Source organism: Mauremys mutica, chromosome 2 (assembly GCF_020497125.1).
Source record: "Mauremys mutica isolate MM-2020 ecotype Southern chromosome 2, ASM2049712v1, whole genome shotgun sequence".
Taxonomy (NCBI): Eukaryota; Metazoa; Chordata; order Testudines; family Geoemydidae; genus Mauremys; species Mauremys mutica.
Genome location: NC_059073.1, coordinates 76,897,870 through 76,914,916, shown reverse-complemented (window position 1 = coordinate 76,914,916; position 17,047 = coordinate 76,897,870). Strand labels below are relative to the sequence as shown.

At 41.1% G+C, this 17,047-nt stretch overlaps 1 protein-coding gene across 14 annotated transcripts in view; it reads left to right on the top strand.

Annotated features, from left to right (window-relative positions):
* DTNA (dystrobrevin alpha) overlaps nucleotides 1-17,047 on the top strand; it is a 299,292-nt gene that overhangs the window by 134,330 nt on the left and 147,915 nt on the right. The window contains exons 3-5 of one of the 14 annotated variants that reach the window (XM_045004595.1): nucleotides 124-183; nucleotides 9,083-9,213; nucleotides 10,956-11,070. The exons of the other annotated variants lie outside the window; for them this stretch is intronic. The gene's annotated coding sequence lies outside the window, so the exon portion shown is untranslated. The remainder of the gene's footprint in view (nucleotides 1-123; nucleotides 184-9,082; nucleotides 9,214-10,955; nucleotides 11,071-17,047) is intronic. 14 annotated transcript variants of the gene reach the window in all.

Genomic DNA, 17,047 nt, shown 5'->3' with positions numbered 1-17,047 from the left:
TGCCTTACATGCCCACTCAATAGGGCATTGCCAGGAATCATGGACTATGGAGACTTTCAGTGGGTTGTCCCAGACCCAAGAGTACTTCAATCATCTGAACTGGATTTTTTTTGTTTATTTCAGAGAGAAAGGAACTACTGCTATACAAAACCTTTTATTCATAGTCATTTTCTGCTCAAACAGGTGACTTCCTTTTAATACTCTATGAAGCTGTTTCAATAGATTTTTTTTTGCCTTGCCTGCTTTCTTAAGCCATCAAAAGTACACATGAAAGATAGTAAAATAGGCATCATCCATGGGAATTTCACTTTGCTTGCAGCTTTTGTATTTTGTAACTTCTCATTTAACATACTAACTAAAGGACTTTATAAATAAATGTATAGCAACCGGAACTGTATTCAGATGTGTAACTTCAGCTTATCAGTTCCTCCAAGTTTTTCCTGAGGTAAGGGTGATTTAGGGAAGAAATTGACTGGGAGATGATACACAAGAGGGTAAAATGCCAATCTGAGAATGAGGGGGTTAATTGTGGTTATAACTCTGTTCTCTTATTCCATATCTTGTCTATTTTATCCATACATCTGGAATACCAGGTAGCATTTTTTTAAAAATAAATAAGCAAATAAATAGCTGCATGTGTCTGAGGCATAGTAAGGTGATTCATCCAGGAAACTGCATTGCTATTTTCAAACTTGAGAGGCTTCTGTGGCAGAGATTCACTTGGGGCTCTGTACGCCCATAAAAATATAATAGATCTGAGCTCAGAAACTAGCTTTTATCGGTTGTTTTAAACTAAAGATGCCTTCATTGGTTTTGAAAGCGTCTTCATTTAAGTAGCTATAGGAATTAATTTGGCACTAGGTTGGGTCCTTTAATAAATCTCTGAGTCGAAGATTACATTTTTGGTGGTGGTGGTAGCTGGCCATCTTTCAAGAAAACCACCCCACCCCACCCCCCATCTCATGCTGGTATATGGCTTCTCTATGGCTTGGCTTTCAAATTCAGGCATAGGACAGATTGGGCAGGAAAACTCATAGTTTGCTGCCACAGTAGTAGTGGAACTTTTGCTCTTACTTTGAGCTTACTTCATGAAGGGTTGCCATGCTTCACCCTTGGAACAGTTTTTGTAACCCTGGGAACGAGAGAGAGAGAGACTCTACCTCAAATACCCAGCACGTCAGTGCAGAACGTTACCGTTGCAGCAGCTCTCTTTAGACTACCTTAAAGTGAATTTAGTTCTTATGAAACGTGACTGACAGCCCTGGCAATGTGCCATAAGCTTGACTTGGAGGAAACACCTACTGGTGAAAGGTGCCCATGCCTGTCTAATTATCGCCTCTCTCCTGCTAAAAATGATGCTAATTAGAATGGCAGTCATGCTGAGGACACCTGTACATTAGGGATTTATTTGAGACCCTCTGTTTGCATAGGCCTATGAACAACCTTCAGATGGTAACTGCTTTTAGTCTCTAATTTTGGCTAGATTCACACAGGTAATTAAGGTTATGTGAATCTCTGCACCATAGCAAGTGTCTAGCCTAATGGATCCAGTTTCAGGATTGGGGCTTTACAGTTGGAAGATTCCATATTCTGTTACAATTCCAGAACCGTCCAGTATCCAAAGACCATATTTTAATAATATTACTATGAAGACTGTCATCTGTGAACTTGTATAAAAACGTAAACCATCCATATTTAAATCAAACAATTTCGCTGTGGTTAGTGATGATATAATGGTAATGAATAGTAAAGTCTTGTTTCATTCGCATTTTCTGAAGCAATACAGTTCTGTTCGACAGTTAAGTAGCAATGTACTGTAAATTTTTCCCAAGGCCAACATGCTAGAAATAGTGCCTCTGACTTATTTCTATTCAGGAAGGACGGGCAGGGCAGAAAAGATGGAGGAGTTGCATTGTATGTAAGAGAGCAGCATGACTGCTCAGAGATCCAGTATGAATACACAGAAAAACCTGAGAGTATCTGGATTAAGTTTAGAAGTGTGAGCAACAAGGGTGATGTCGTGGTGGGAGTCTGCTATAGACCACCAGCCCAGGGAGATGAGGTGGACGAGGCTTTCTTCCGGCAACTAACAGAAGTTACTATATCACAGGCTCTGGTTCTCATGGGAGACTTCAATCACCCTGATATCTGCTGGGAGAGCAATACAGTAGTGCACAGGCAATCCAGGAAGTTTTTGGAAAGTGTAGGGGACAATTTCCTGGTGCAAGTGCTAGAGGAACCAACTAGGGGCAGAGCTCTTTTGACCTGCGGCTCACAAATGGAAGAATTAGTAGGGGAAGCAAAAGTGGATGGGAACGTGAGAGTCAGTGACCATGAGATGGTTGAGTTCAGGATCCTGACACAAGGAAGAAAGGAGAGCAGCAAAATACAGACCCTGGACTTCAGAAAAGCAGATTTGACTCCCTCTGGGAACTGATGGGCAGGATCCCCTGGGAGATCCCCTGGGGAAAGGAGTCCAGGATAGCTGGCTGTATTTTAAAGAATCCTTATTGAGGTTGCAGGAACAAACCATCCCGATGGAATAGAAAGAATAGTAAATATGGCAGGCGATCAGCTTGGCTTAAAAGTGAAATCTTTGCTGATCTTAAACACAAAAAAGAAGCATACAAGAGGTGGAAGATTGGACAAATGACCAGGGAGGAGTATAAAAATATTGCTCAGGCATGCAGGAGTGAAATCAGGAAGGCCAAATAACACTTGGAGTTGTAGCTAGCAAGAGATGTTAAGAGTAACAAAAAGGGTTTCTTCAGGTATGTTAGCAACAAGAAGAAAGTCAAGGAAAGTGTGGGCCCCTTACTGAATGAGGGAGGCAACCTAGTGACAGAGGATGTGGAAAAAGCTAATGTACTCAATGCTTGTTTTGCCTTTGTCTTCACGAACAAGGTCAGCTCCCAGACTGCTGCACTGGGCAGCACAGTATGGGGAGGAGGTGACCAGCCCTCTGTGGAGAAAGAAGTGGTTCAGGACTATTTAGAAAAACTGGATGAGCACAAGTCCATGGAGCCGGATGTGCTGCATCCGAGGGTGCTAAAGGAGCTAGCAGATGTGATTGCAGAGCCATTGGCCATTATCTTTGAAAACGCATGTCGATCGGAGGAGGTCCCAGATGACTGGAAAAAGGCCAATGTAGTGCCCCTTTTTTAAGAAAAAGGGAAGAAGGAGGATCCAGGGACCTACAGGCAGTCAGCCTCACCTCAGTCCCTGGAAAAATAATGGAGCAGGTCCTCAAGGAATTAGAGGAGAGGAAAGTGATCAGGAACAGTCAGCATGGATTCACCAAGGGCAAGTCATGCCTGACTAACCTAATTGCCTTCTATGAGATAACTGGCTCTGTGGATGAGGGGAAAGCAGTGGATGTGCTATTTCTGGACTTTAGCAAAGCTTTTGATACGGTCTCCCATAGTATTCTTGCCGGCAAGTTAAAGAAGAATGGGCTGGATGAATGGACTATAAGGTGGATAGAAAGCTGGCTAGATCGTCGGGCTCAATGGGTAGTGATCAATGGCTCCATGTCTAGTTGGCAGCCGGTATCAAGTGGAGTGCCCCAAAGGTCGGTCCTGGGGCCGGTTTTGTTGAATATCTTCATTAATGATCTGGAGGATGGCGTGGATTGCACCCTCGGCAAGTTTGCACATGACACTAAACTGGGAGGAGTGGTAGGTACGCTGAAGGGTAGGGAAAGGATACACAGAGACCTAGACAAATTAGAGGATTGGACCAAAAGAAATCTGATGAGGTTCAACAAGGAGAAGTGCAGAGTCCTGCACTTAGGACGGAAGAATCCCATGCACTGCTACAGACTAGGGACTGAGTGGCTAGGCAGCAGTTCTGCAGAAAAGGACCTAGGGGTTACAGTGGATGAGAAGCTGGATATGAGTCAACAGTGTGCCCTTGTTGCCAAGAAGGCTAATGGCATTTTGGGCTGTATAAGTAGGGGCATTGCCAGCAGATCGAGGGACATGATCATTCTCCTCTATTTGGCGTTGGTGAGGCCTCATCTGGAGTACTGTGTCCAGTTTTGGGACCCACACTACAAGAAGGATGTGGAAAAATTGGAAAGAGTCCAGTGGAGGGCAACAAAAATGATTAAGGGGCTGGAGCACATGACTTATGAGGAGAGACTGAGGGAACTGGGATTGTTTAATCTGCAGAAGAGAAGAATGAGGGGGCATTTGATAGCTGCTTTCAGCTACCTGAAAGGGGGTTCCAAAGAGGATGGATCTAGACTGTTCTCAGTGGTAGCAGATGACAGAACAAGGAGCAATGGTCTCAAGTTGCAGTGGGGAAGATTTAGGTTGGATATTAGGAAAAACTTTTTCACTAGTAGGGTGGTGAATCACTGGAATGGGTTACCTAGGGGGTTGTGGAATCTTCTTCCTTAGAGGTTTTTAAGATCAGGCTTGAAGAAGCCCTGGCTGGGATGATTTAGTTGGGGATTGGTCCTGCTTTGAGCAGGGGGGTGGACTAGATGACCTCCTGAGGTCCCTTCCAACCCTGATATTCTATGATTTCTGTATTTGATAATGTTCATCACCTACTATGCAGTTTTACTGTTGTATTTCTGTTAAGTATGGTTATGTAACTGCATTTTCTACAGAGGCAGTGATCTGAATTTTGAAACTGCTAAATGGCATGAGCAGATAGATAATGATGAGCTGTTTAAGGGATCAGGGCAATTTCACATTAACTCATTTGGTTTTCTTAACCCCTTCTCCCCCACCCCACCCCCCATGTGAATTTTAATGTGTTTCTTTGTAGACTCTATCACAAATGTAGGTCTTGTAGGTAGGAGAAGTCTATTTGGATTAGATTTACTGCACAAGAAAAGCACCTTGACTTTTACAGGTTGGGTGGAGGGGGAAAAAATCAACTTTTTGTCAGTCTTTTGTATTGCAGCAGCTGGATTCAATGCTGCTATGGCAACACACCACATGATGAGGTGTATTAGATTGCTCTGTGCTGAACATAAGGAGGAGAATGAACACAGCTTTTTATTGAAGTTAAAGGTTACTTTGGAGTTTCTTGTGTAGAAATGTGTAAGGTCAAATGCTATAGTTCCCAGCATATGTTGTACTCAAAGAGAAGGATTAAGAGTGTGTTGCTGTATTAAACCGCAGAATCAGGTAAGGTACAACTGTATCTATTAAACTGTCTTCTTGCCCTCTCTGAGGCAATAGCAGAACTTTCTAGGGTTTTTCCTCTTAATTTTTCCCCAAGTATATTACCTACTGATTTTGCTAATGTGGGAGCGTAAACATGTGGTCAGACATTTATAGATTTTTGGGAGATTTGTTTTGCACTGTGTAGAGATGAAGAATATTAGAATCGTAGGTGGTGATTTCCCTCAAATCAATGCGAAAGTCTGAGGAATTTCATTATTGTTTAAAAAAAAATCAGTATCTTGAAGCAAAACTGAAACAATTACATTTCTTAACTGCACAGTGGTTCAGAACAGCTCTATTGTCAGTCAGAATCCAGAAATATATTTAGCTGGAGATGTCTTACTAGCAACATTTTTTAGCAGTCTATTGCATTTATTAAGTTTTTTTTTCTTCTGTTGCATAAATGCATCAGAATCCTTCTGGAAATGAATTCTCTTGTTATTTCTTGCTTCAGATTTCGTGATGTCTGCTTAAAACTATCAGTTCTTTTGTGTAGTTGAACCAAACTTCAGCACACTTGTAGGGATGAGACAGAAGCAAGAACTGAGCAATGCAGTTGAATATAAAATGTTTGCCCCTGTTAACCATTCATCTAGGGATAGGCAGATATAAACTGTTAATAATGGCATGGGATTAACCTGTTTAGTAAGAGCCATAGTCCCAGTTAAATGGAGCATTACTCCCATATTTTCTACACAGGATTTTTTTTCCAAACCTACCTTTCTGAAAAGGGACAGGCTTTCAAATAGCACCTTTTGGATGGCGACCTCTGAAAGTGGGAAGGCAAAACTCTCACCCAAAGATGGGTTTGGAGACAATTTACAACCGTGATTAATAATAATAATGGATCTAATTCAAGTTGGATTAGGCAGTGCCCATCCTGCCTGCCCCGAGGAGCCTCCAATGTTTTGGAAAATGTCTGACATGACATTTCAAATATACTTCTTCCTCAGTGTTGTACCCGCAATTCCTCCACTATATAGTTGCCCTTCTCCCATGAAAGACCAGAGGCAGTTAATAGAGCGTCACATAAAAATAACAACTGCCCTGCTCTTTGACCCTCTAGAAAATGCTGCCTCCACAGAAAACAAAACCGCAGCAAGGGCACCTCCGTTATCCAAATGCTGTTTATATCGATTTGGGGTCAACGAGGCGTCTAAAGACGTGTTGCTGTTTATAGTTCTGTCAAAAATACAATATTCAATCACTTTTGAGAGGACAAATTCTATATATTTGGGCGGAGAGATGGTCAGTGTGACAGCATCATGGAGTCTCTCACAGTCAGATTCTGACAAAGTAGCAGGAAAAGACGTGCCCTCCTCACTCCTTCCATACTGTACATTACAAAAGAGTGAAAAACATGCTGTCTCCACTCCCTGAATAAAGGGTTTTCAGTGCCTAGTCTGTACCTTCTCTCCCAGTATTACAAAAGATTAATATCACCGGTTTAGAGGATGAACCAGAGGAAGAAGTCTCAGTCTCATTCCCACTGGAGCCAAAACAGAAGCATTCCTGTGGAAACTTTCAGCTGGTGTAAAGGTGAGGTTTCCCATCCCTTTAATGCTTCAAGGGGCAGCCTCAATTATGGTATAACTGAGAAAAGAAGCCTGAATGGTAGGAAACTTGTCACAAGCAAAGAATAAGTTAACATTACCCTAGATCATAGGGAGTAAGTAGGTATATCACAAATTTAAACTAGATTCCTTCGGTAGGCTTCTGTAATGAGGTGACTTTTAGCAGAGCCTGAGAAAGAAGCAAGCATTCTTTTGTGCCTGTTTGCTTGGAGACAGGGGTTGCGAAATAAGGAAGCTCATAAATGAACAGTCCTGTTATACTCCCAGGATGAAATGAGTTAGTGGGAGTTGAATTATCTGACAAGAAGCAAAATTTGATTAACATGGAATCTTTAATGTGCAAGAGTTAGCCAAAAAGGGAAGTGTCAGTCAAAGGAAACAGGGTCATGATTTAGTTCTGATTCCGCTAGTCCAAGTAAAGCATGGAAAATTTAAGTTCAAATTATCTAAGCAATCAAAGAGGAAACTGAGTTGACCCCTTCATCTTTCTAGCATTAGGAAACTGGTCCAATTCTGTGAATGAAGAATCTAGTTCAGAGACCCAGGAGGGCTTACCCAAAGTAAAGTATGCTCTCACTATTTCATCGCTGGTGTGACTGCACACATGTTCCCATCTGAGTGGCATGGAGTTACTCCAGGGATGAATTTGACCCAAGGAATACAAAGGGATTAGGTAGAGGAAGTATAAGACAACTTTGATAAGTATGTCCTCTCTGTGAAATGCATCCAGGCCTGTATTAGGTTATTAAGGGGAGGAGAGTTAACTGGCAGTGTATTTACTGTTCTGTAGAATATGCTCATTTTATTTTCATGTGTTACAGAGGCATTCATCTTTGCTATAGTAGCACCACTGTCAAAATATAGTTATTTCTGTGCTGAAGACCATAATCTCTATGGGACCCAGCAGACAAAAACACTGAGGCTTTACTCAGAAAATAGCTATTAAGCTTTTTCCACTACTGTAGGATCAGCTGTGTCTTGTATAGGATTTCTAGGGTCACATTAGAATGGACAAATCTGGAGGAAAAAAAAAGGCTCTGGTTTTGAAAAGTGATCTCCAATTTTGTGGGTAACTGGTTTCAGACTTTCGAACTGCAGCCATTGTTAGGCTTTGTATGTGCACAATCTTAAACCTTTTCTCCTTCCCTTCTATTGTCTGTCAAACTCATTGCATCTTGTTTAAACTCTTCATGGCAGGGACGGTGTTTTATGTGTTTATACAGTGCTGTGCACAATGAGGCTTCTGAGTACTTCTGCAATATAAATAACTCGATATAATATATGGATGCCTCTTGTACACCAGCCAGTTGGGGGAAACACAGAGGACTGCTAAGATTTGCTTACTGTGAAATGCATCTGTTGATTCTACGTGAATCTGCTGTTCAGATGCTACACAACATTAAGAGTATTACTGTATTGATTCCAGCAATGCAATTGCAAGGAATTTATCACATCTATCCACTCTGAGAGTTTATGTATAAGGAAAGTTTCTTCGGCAGTACCTTTTCAACACACCTCATTCATTGATACTATCGGCTCTTCGCTGTCCTGGCTTGATAGAAAAAAAACCCCAGGACAAACGACTCCATCTAACAGACTTGACCGTGACGGAGGTGTGTGTCTCAAAAGAAAGACGTTTGAAAATGCAATCAGCAATTTGTTGGTGAACAAAACAGATTCAAAATTTACAATCAGCTTAATTTCTAGGCTGTTAAGTCTGATGTTTCTTATATGCAAATAATAACATGGGCACATTTCCATTTAAGGGGGCTACTAAGTCTCTCCCTGTCACTGAAACCACTAGCAATGACTAATGAATGTGGAGAGATCCACACCAGGCACCGTCATCCAGTCCCTCATTTGGTTGTCAGATGGTTATAATGTTCTTCAAAGGATAAATAAGTACAAGAGTGGTAGTAGCAAGAGATGCCCTATTTAAGAGTTTGGGAACCACATTTGAACGTTCTTCAGCTCAAATCAAAATAGAAGCAGTTCCAAAGTGGGCACAAAGTTCCTGTGCCATGTTTCTCAGATCTGTAGTAGGCATATGAACAAGCAAGAACTCCACACTCCAGGCCTGATATTTCCAATAGATCCATGCAACCTAAACCTATCCCTATGGATACTAAAGGAAGTTCCTTCCAAAGAAAGTTATTCTCACAGGAAAATAGCCATACTGAAACCACCACTGAAAAAGCTAATTCAGGTTTTCATGGTGCTCAGGAGATTGTGGTATCACTTGGAAGTCCAAAGAACTAGAAAGTTTTATATCAGAAGATCTCAGTTGTTAGCTTCAAGCATTATTTTTACCATATTTCATTACAGATTGAAGGGTCAAAAGACTTCAAAATCATTAGCAAAATGGATTGGACACCTGGGGAACTAGCAGCCCATGATCTCTTGTGGGAATTGAGGCCCTTCCTACAACAGCAATGGCAAATTTTTGAGCAAAGGAGGTTTGTGTATGGGAGTGTGTAAAGGAGAGTGATAAAGCAGCCAACTGGTCATATTCACCCATCACCATAAGTATTATGGAGCCCTGTGGATCTCACATTTTCAAGCTTTTCTCTGCAATCATCAGCACAAGAGTCTCTTTTTTAATGAAAGCTGAGATTCCCATGCAGTCTCTTGATTCCAGAAGCTGGAGCTGTGAGCTCTGGTAACTCCCACACCCCTAAATTTAAAGTAAGAGAGACCTTATCTTTTGTGCATAATATGCATACAGCCAGGAGATGAAGCCAAATTGTAAACCCTAAAACAGGGAAAGGAAAGGGCAGTTTAGCCATGATCCATTGGCCTTGGAGTCAGCTGGGTCTGGAGATAGGGAATTTTAGGACTGCACTTTGGCATGCAGGATGTGGGCATATAGTGCAGCTTCCCTAAAGAGTGGAGACACTTATGGTCATGTGGGCTGGTTAGAAATTAACGTCCCACAGTCGGAAGAGGATATTGCCCCTCGAAAGCTCAAGATGCGTTATGGCTCAGGGAAATATTGTCTCTTGAAGTGGAAGAGGGAGCATTGCTGGTGTGCCACACTTGATACAGCGTGTGATTATTCCCCACAAGTCCACTGCCCACACATCCTGGAGAGTACAGTACTGGTAGAGGTGCTAGACCCCAGCAGACTAGTTCAGGGGATCACAAAGAGCAAAGTCATACCCAGTCCCTGTGCTAGGGAGATTCCCTGCCCTCTTTGTTGCATCCTTTCACCTTTTGTGTACTGTTTAAGGGAGCAAGGGAAAATCAGGCCTCAATATTTGTTGGGGAGGGGAAGAGAGAGAGAGTGTGTGTGTATGTGTAGTGTTATGATTTTCAGTGTGGTCAGATATTTTCAAACCACTTTTAAACTCTCACTCTGTGGGTGAAAACACTGCTGGTCACTTTCTTGTGATGCCTGATTTGGGAATATTTCTTTTCTTGGCATTTCTAAGGAGATTATTTTTTCTCCTTCCAATGTAACGATCACCCTTATGTGCAGAGGGATGGGGGGTGGGTGTGATTATGCCCACACATTCATGTCTAGAGTTGTACATCATTCACTGTTGTAAATCAGCAGGCACAAAATTATCAAATTTGGGATAAATTACTCAGTTTTTTCATGGTTTCAAATTATAAAGGAGTGAGGAGAAGGTTTAATGTGGTGAATTGTATTAGAAGTGACAGACTGATCTCGTACTGCTTGGAGGTGGGTGTGGAACAGCCAGAGGTCACAAGCTTCCCCACCCCTTAGGGAATGGATAGACTGCCAGTTGTGTCAAATTATGTGATGACTCTGTGATGCAACCACATAATCTCCACTGCAGATTGGGCAGCCTTCACCAAACTCATTTCACCTGTGACCTGAAATTGGATTTTAAAAAAAACAGGTTTGCAGCAATGAAAGGCAAGTGCATTAACCCACTGTGCCACCTACCTACTAGCTGTAATTAAGAATGCTACTTCTGGTAATTTGTGTCATGAGGTGAAAACTAAAAGCCTGTTAGCTGCCTTCACTTACCGATATTTTTGTGTGGAATTGCAGCTCAGAATTAAAAGTGGCAGATGAGACTTCTGAGCACCTTTTTTGACAACTGCAGAGAAGCTGATGAGCATGTTTTGAGGAATGCTAAACTGGAAAAATGGGAATGTCTAGATTTTAATCCCGCTGAAGTTAGCAGAGCAAAATAGAAAAATAAGTTTTGTTTTTCATATCCTTCAGGTTTCAGAAATACACCACTCTTCCTCACTGTCAGTTTGTACAGGAAATCTCTGATGACGTGTCACCTAAGAAGCTATTGGCGTTCCAGTCAAGCTATCTTTCATTTATGTTGAAGGTTTCTTTGATTTTTACCAGTTTTAAATGATATAGGAAGTGAACAAATGAACACTGAAATTAAAAGGTTAATTGAAACTGAAACAGTTCATTTTTTGTTCAATTTTGTATTTGTTTAATTGAATAATTACAAAAACAAGACAAAAAGGTATGTGTGTAAAACAAATGTTGATTGGCTCCGAGGGCAGTAAACATTGCTTAAAGGAAATAATAGTCTAAGAAAATTTTTTTTAATATAAGGCCTATTTTTTTTGATTGTTTCCCATGCAAAGACCAAATTATTTTATGATCTTATAGAATGTAAATGAACACTGACGTCTTCAGAGGTGTTACGGTAAGGAGGTCACCTCATATAAATGTTTGGGCCAGCCAGTTCCCTGATGTCTTCTGCCCAACAGGAGTTGATCAGCCATTCTCTCCTCATCTTACTGGTGGGTTTGAGCTGGTGAGCCAGGCCCTCATGAGCAAGAGATATTGGGGAAATTAGCCAGTTTTTATCTTAATCAGGGAGCTGGGACGACTGTCAGGTCTCCTCTTCCATGGGAAGGGTTGGAAGAGAGCCTATTAGCTCCACTTGCAAGAAGCCAGTTTTCATATTGATGAGCCTTTTAGGGGGTGGCCATCTTAGTGCAGATGTCAGATAAAGATCTTGGGCCTTCAAAGAGTGTTATGACCATTTAGGAGAGCATGAGAGCAACCTGCATTGTGGTCATGTGACCAATTTTTAACCAATCAGATTGGGTATAAAATAATTTGGTTAATTATAGATGCAAAGGAAGTAACTGTAGTACATTTCAGGATAAGAACTATATATGTCCTTTGGAATATGTGAAATAAGAAAAATGTACATTAATTATCAGAGGGGTAGCCATGTTAGTCTGTATTCACAAAAACAACGAGGAGTCTGGTGGCACCTTAAAGACTAACAGATTTCTTAAAGAATAACAGTCTCCATGCATCTGAAGAAGTGGGCTTTTTACCCACGAAAGCTTATGCCCAAATAAATCTGTTAGTCTTTAAGGTGCCACCAGACTCCTCGTTGTTTTTGTATATTAAATTTTATTGTTTTAGAGAGCTTGTTTTATCTTGTTTGAAAATGTTTGAGGCTAAATAAAAATTTTGTAATTTCCTATTCAACTACATGTTGTTGCCCTAAATAGTAACACAAATAGAAGCTTTTATGCAATATCTAATAGATGGAATATTCTACTTTATCCCCTTATATTAGTTCTTTTGACAGGATTTCTATCATCAGACTGTAGGGAACACGCTAAAGAGCTGAGCTCTTAAGCCATGGTAATTTTTAATCTTTACCAAGTAGCCAGACAGCCCCCATCTGCTTCTTAGCATTTAAAGCTCTCTTCAGAATGTACCAGGTATTTTCCCACTGTAGTATTGCCGCCAACATGTAAATGGACTGTGCCAGGACACACTCATCCCACAGACATCAGCATGTGGTATGGTGAGGTTTTTAGTCACGTAAAGTAATGTTGCAAATTCTGCCCATTAACATCTTACAAACTAGACCTGCCGGATGCAAGATTGGCACATTAAAAACAGACAGTCGTGGACACTGGGTAATTCTTTACAGTCCCCTTCTTTCCAGCCTACCCTCTACTCTTTAACTAGCTGCAGGTTTGATTTTGGTCACCTATCTAGGAAATCATCTTATTTTCTAGGCATACTGCACACAGCTTCTATAGTACAAGTTATACACCAATACTGATGGAAGAATAGACCCCAACATTGGATAAGTCTTCCTCAGTGCCTTGATCCCTTCTGTATGTACCATGCTTATGCCTAAGCAATTTTCAATAAATTAATACATTGACATGATGTACATGGGTCCTCCTGTTGCACTATGTATCTAGGATTCCCACTACGTATTGGAAAAGCATAAGGGTCTGATTTGTTTGACTTCATTGGACTTTGAGGCAATACCTCAGAATGTGAGGGAATTGAGGCTGAATTGTTTTTCCTCTTTGCAGTTACTCCTTTAGCAAAGAGAGAAACCGTGCAAGTATTTGAGATAGACTTAATGTATTATTTACTATGTTTAAGTAAATATTTCTGATAGTGTTGATTCAGGCTTCAGCTCACCTATCGCATCATCCAGTTTGTGATAACTGTTAGTCCTTATTTTAAACTTCATTAGAATCTCTAATGACTTTATTTATGTGGACATAGTGTCTACCTGACTCCAGGCCTACATCTACACTTGGAGCTTTGGGTGTGATTCCCAGCTTGACTAGACATACTTGTGCTAGCTCTCATTAAGGTAGTGCACTAGAAATAGTAGTGTAGCATGGTAGCACAGGCAGCAGCAGTGAGTGATGGTATGGACTAACCACCCCAAGTACATGCTCATGGTTTCCAGGAGGGTTTGTACTCGGGGCAGCTAGATCCATGCAGCTGCTGCCACTGCCAATACTACTGCAGCTACACTACTATTTCTAATGCACTTGATGAGAGCTAGTCTACCCAAGCTGGGACTCACACCTGCAATTCCAAGCATAGACATAGTCTTAGTTCTTGTAGATAACCATGACAGCCTTCTACTCTGCATCATTCAATTAAATTAGTGAACTCTTCTCCTAACTGCTGCTTCTCTCTTGGCTTCTTTGACCCTACTTATTCCGAGTTCTCCTCCGTTGCTGGCTGATTCTTCATCAACTTCTCAGTCTCTGCCCTCCAGCTACCTGCAGGCTTCCCTCGGGTTTCACTCCTCTGTTCCCTGTCTTCTTCTTGAGAACCTCATCTACTACCATAGTTTCAACTTCCACCTCTCTGCAAATGATTTCCAATGCTACTTCTCCATCCCTGGCCTTTCCACTTCTGTCTACTGTGGCATCTCTTTGTGTAAGCCTTGTGCATAATCAGCTCAGACTTCAATTACTGTAACCTTCCCCTTTATGCCCCCCCCCTTATGTTCCTTCAATCGATCTGAAGTTCTGCTGTTAAAATAATTTCCACCCCCGTCACTCTGAACACATCAGCCCTTCTTCATAACTGTTCACTGCTACATGTCCATGGTAAGTACATTCTAGCTCATCCTCACCTTCTAGGCTCTACATAATATTTCCTTGAAAGTGAGGCTATTCCTTCAAGTCCCCTGTCCGTGTTCCATAAGTGTATACCCACTAACTTCAAGAGTCTTCATATTTTCCCTACATCTCTTATCTCTCTCACTATGCTCCTCCCATCTCCTCCTTACTGTTCCTTTCATTTTTCCCCCTCTTTCTTGCCTCTGGGCATTCTGTCATTCTGTTGCCTATGCCTGCTGGAGCAGATTCACATTTCCTGACTGCCAAATTCTGTCTCTTCAAATCTCTTCTTCAAATATATTTGCTCAAAGAATTTTTTTCTTTCTCATTCTCCCAACCAACAATCTCTCCTCTTTCCCTTCCTTGAACTGTTTTCCTGTGTCTTGTCACATGTTTGTCTTGTCTTTAATGGCAAGTTTTTTCTGCACTGTGTAAATTTATGGCTCTGTATAATGATTATTAATATTCTCGCTGCAATTATTTTTACCCTTTCTGTTTTGCCAGTTAGTAATTATTCAGAGGTATGAATTTGACTTCAACAATTATGCATATATATTTGTTTTTTCTTATGCATGAGAATCTGATATAGCATATTTCAAGTTATTTGTGTGAAATAAAGCTTTGCCTTGCCCTAAGACTGATTTGTTGTTGATCCTAACAATCCACTCGCAAAGAAGGAAATTTCCTTTTTGATGGGCATAACTTGTGAGTTGTTTTCCTGAAGTATCCAGGAATTCTGTACTAATTACTGTATAGGTGGAACTCACTTCACTAATGAAATGCTGAAGTGCATCAACCTCAGGTTTCTACAGTGTTTTTAAGAAGGAAAAGCGGGGAGGGTGTAAGAACAGAGGGTAAGTGACTCATGTCTATTTAAACCATAGGCTATTTTGTGTTATCAGAGTGAATATGCCTGAGTTGGGGTTACAGAGCATCAAACCATCCTGCACTTGCAAAGAGGACCATGCTTTCTTTAACACCTAGCTTTCCTGATGCATCAGATACCATTGTTTGGTTCTTTGTGAAGTGATTTTATTCCAATGGTATAGTCCATCCAGCAAAGTAATATAGTATGCAGCCATGATTAGAACCCATAGAAGGAAAGCTCCAGTTAGTTACTGGAATGTGAAATAGTCTATCTAGTGGTGGATCACATAAATAACTTAACATTAAAGTAGAATCAAATACTTATGTATTTGGGGCCAGATTCTCACTGTACATAGCCAGTGGATAATTCTCCTGATAAAAAGGAACTCCTAGCAGGTATAAACTCAATAGAACTGGCTCCCACAACAGCCTCCCCCCCCAAAACAAAAAAAGGGAGAGCATGCAGGGGGCAGGGGTGTGGCAAAGCTTCATTGCACTGATCTTCCACTAGTTTAAGGTCCTATAGACTGCTCCAACTTGCACTGAAGTTGGGTTGGCACAGAGTCGGGGAAGCATAACTGGCTCCCTGATGGCCCCACAAACCACAATGAGCAGAACGCGGACACAGAGAATCGAGCCCTTTAGCTGTATTTTTAAAATGCATGTGCTCTAGTGAAGGTATTGTAAAAATTGCTGGTTTATTGTACCATGCTGGTCTGTCTGCCCAAGTCTGTTGATTTTCAATATATGCTGCAAGGACTATCTCTTCCTTAGGCTTTTGAAAAGGAGGAAGGTCAGGGAGGTATATGTTGGTTTAGGTGTGTATATACACACCTCCCTGACCTTCCTCCTTTTCAAAAGCCTAAGGAAGAGTTGGTCCTTGCAGCATATATTGAAGATCAACAGACTTGGGCTGTGTTAGACCAACAAAGAAGTATATTCTAAAGCTGAAGGCCACTCATCCTGCCTGCTAGCCCTCCCTCATAGTTAAACCAGGGGCTGTCAGCTGACATGGCTCAGTTGATCTCAGCTGCAGAGATACTGTGCAGGAGGAGACCAGCAATTTAAATGTGCTCAAATGGTAGGAAATACTTTCTGGAAGGCAGAGGATGAACTGGGTGGATCTCCCAGGCTACAAGTAATGTTTCTCTGATCCACAGAGTTCTGTTCCTTAAGCCTTCCTAACGGTTCAAAGGGATTAGTTCAAATATAAATTCAGACTTTAACCAGGACATTGTATTTCTTCCCATTCTTCTGTCCAAAACCTAGGAGCAACATGGACCTCAAACAGCAGTCCATTGGTACAATTAGTCAAAGCTGGGAAATCGTTCCTGAACTTAGAGTATCACTTAGCAAAGTTGTGAACAGCTACAAATCTAAGAGCTACAAGAAAAGCAGTTTAAAGTAGATTTTCCTCCATTTGGCCCCAGCACAGGTGTTTATATCTTTAAATTGTTTCTGCATCACAACAAGATAATGTAATCTAGTAAACAGTTTAAGGGAAATGTATGCAGTGGCTTCAGAAATCTGAACAAAAATTACATTTTCTGTCTATCCATGGGTGTCCTACCCATGCTTCTAATGCCCGCTAAACCTGAGTTTTCTGTATAAATTACAATTCCTAATAGAAATGAAATGCTCTAGTCAGTGTAGTTTAAAGTGAATATTGTACCACATAAGAAATGTTTCCCGTCATATCATTCTGTTTAATGATGCTACTGATCTTGAGTAAAATGTCAATCCAAGATATAAAAACTTGTGCTATAGTAAGAGTTGGTAGTACAATGTAATGAGTCGCATCAGTCCCTGTTCTTATTCCAAATTCTGATGTTTTAGTTGAATACTAGTTGTTTGTCTGACTTGTAGGTGCTGTGAGGAATGTTTAAACCATGGTCCTTTCTAACATGACCGGCCTGGTGAAAAATTAAAGATCCCTTTGACATGCTTTAGAAAGAAGAGGGCATAACTCATAAAACAGGTTGTCAAGCCCAAGACTCTGTGTGTAATGTTGGTCATTAGAGTCCTGGCCCTTTAAAATCCCTCCTGCTGTAGAGGGTGAAAAATTGA